This window comes from Haplochromis burtoni, unplaced genomic scaffold (assembly GCF_018398535.1).
Source record: "Haplochromis burtoni strain Fernald_Lab_line unplaced genomic scaffold, NCSU_Asbu1 Contig_159, whole genome shotgun sequence".
In the NCBI taxonomy this organism is placed as follows: Eukaryota; Metazoa; Chordata; class Actinopteri; order Cichliformes; family Cichlidae; genus Haplochromis; species Haplochromis burtoni.
The window spans coordinates 889411-891766 of record NW_024582520.1 but is presented as its reverse complement, the minus strand read 5'-3'; the positions used below and the strand labels follow the sequence as shown (position 1 = coordinate 891766).

General features: G+C 40.3%; 1 protein-coding gene across 1 annotated transcript in view; it reads right to left on the bottom strand.

Moving 5' to 3' along the window:
* rab33a (RAB33A, member RAS oncogene family) overlaps positions 1-2053 on the bottom strand; it is a gene marked incomplete in the record, with an annotated part of 21437 nt that extends 19384 nt beyond the window's left edge. The window contains 1 exon segment of the mRNA XM_014337080.2: positions 1797-2053.
* Between the last annotated feature and the right edge of the window lie 303 nt (positions 2054-2356).

Below are 2356 nucleotides of genomic sequence, written 5' to 3'. Positions count from 1 at the left end.
CCAACAATCAGATGACCCCCTGTGAACAAGCGCTTTGGTGACAGTGGGAGGGAAAAACTCCTTTAAACGGAAGAAACCTCAGAACCAGGCTTGGGGAGCGGCAGCCCTGAGTGGTAATGACTAATGCACCATAGAAACATAGGATATTTCAATTTAAATTTACTGAACTGCATCATTATATCCACAAAACATTGTAACATTGATGCCACAAAGGCCATTAAATATAATCAGCTGATAGCCTAAATTCAGCCAGCTCATGTTACCAGACCCAAAGAGCAATCTCATCTCCAGACTTCTAATTTTATCTCTTCTTTCTGAAATCTGTCGAGTACCTAAAAAATACCCAAACTGTTATAAAGAATGTGAAAAAAGACTCACGCCAAGCAGGGCACCTACACATCACTAGAAACACTATTTAGTCATAGTCAAACCTAATTATTGTGATATTATTTATTTATAACGTAATCATATTGTAATACTAGGATTGGAAGTTAATATAAATTACACCAGGGCCACAGGGCTTTGTCATGGTCAGCAGTTCATCTCTTTACGTTTACCTTGTGTTTACAGTTCATGAGCAGAACTCTCTATTAGCTTGTTTTTCATCCACTGTCATTAGTCATAATTACTTCCTTCTAGATTCAAGGTAGTATAAAGATTACAGTTTAAAATGTGATGCACTTAAAGTACTGAAGTAAACAGAAGGTTTTTCTATAATTCAAGCATTTCCTTTCAGGGTGTAACAGAGAAAGAAAGTGAAAGATTTTCTCACACTGTCTGTCGTCACATGAGCTGATCGGCTTGTCACACTGTCACATTCCATAAACCAAGAAGTTCATAATGCAAAGGATTGCAGTGTTCCCAGATTCCTCGCTCGATTTAAGTGAACAAAAAGAAAGAGCAATACAGAGAACAACCGTTTTAAGATAACATAAAGTTTTCTGTCTGCGAGTGAAACAGCTTAAAGCTAATGAAGGCTGTCACAACATGAGATTGTCATGAGGCGATTCTTTAAGGCACTCCAATTCATGTTAACACAGCCACAGATGGTGACAGTCAGTACACTCCATGAGGAGTTAGCCACAGAAGGTAACTGCTGACAGGACTGGCTGTTCACAGAGTGCTAAATTGAAGAATATGAACTGAAAGTTGGCAGGAAGGGAAAATCAGGGTTGGAAAAGATGCAAAAGAAACAGAGATGACCGCAGCATTGGCAGGATTGTCGAGTCAAGGTGTTTCAAGAACTTTGGAGAGCTTTACAGGGAGTGGACAGAGGCTGGTGTCAGTGCATCAAGAGCCACCGTGCACAGATTTCTTCAGCAAATTCCTAAAACAAAGCCCTCTTGAAACAGCGACATCAGTAACATCTTACAGGGAATAAGCTGAACTGTTGTTCAGTGGTCCAGGGTCCTCTTTTCACATGAAAAGTAACTTTGCATTTCATTTAGAAATTTAGAAGGTGTTTGAAACCTGTCGTCACGTGTCTGCAGTCTCTGATAATTTGAGGTGCCACACCAGCCGCTGTCATCCACTGTGTTTTATCGAGTCCAAAGTCAATGCAACAATCATCCTGGAGATTTTACAGCATTTCATGGACCAAAGTTGTAAACCAACCAGTCATGCCACAGTACACAGCACAAGTTTTCCTCAGCTCCCAGTCTCCTGGATTATTATTATTATTATTTTAAAGTTTAGTTATTTTTGTTGCAGTTGAGATTAAAAAAAAGTCTGATGCATAACAGCTGATGCTTTGAAACGAAGAAACAGAAGGAAGAGACAGAGTCTGTTTCACTCACCGTCTGAAACGATGCTGTACAAGAAGCTGCAGCACGTTTGAGCTGCTGTGTTTCCATCTTGACTCAACGCAGCAGAAGTGACAGCTGAGAAACACGCAGCCTTGTTCACGTGTATGCACACTCACTGTTTGCTGATGTCAGACTGAAATGCAGACAGAATCACCAAACACTTGTTTTTCTTGCACAGACAAACAGGCGTGCCACTCTCTGTTTGAACAAATCCGTTAAGACACAGACGCAGTCTCTTCCTCACAGACGTGCACATTTTCTCTCTCTCAAAGAGACAAACATAATCCTTTTCTTACACGCACACGCGCGCACACACGCAAAAAAAAAAAAAAAAATCACTCCCAGTGTCAAACAATTCCAACGTTTCTGTCTGACAAAGCTCCCCTTCATCCTCAGAAAAAGGCCTGTTTGTCTGAAAGCGATGCTCAGTGGGACATTCACATTCTAGTGAGCCCAGTGAAATATAACACACATTTGGATACACGTATACAAACAAAATAATACCCCAGTGTTACAAAAATAACATGTAGTTATCCATAGATGACTTTTTA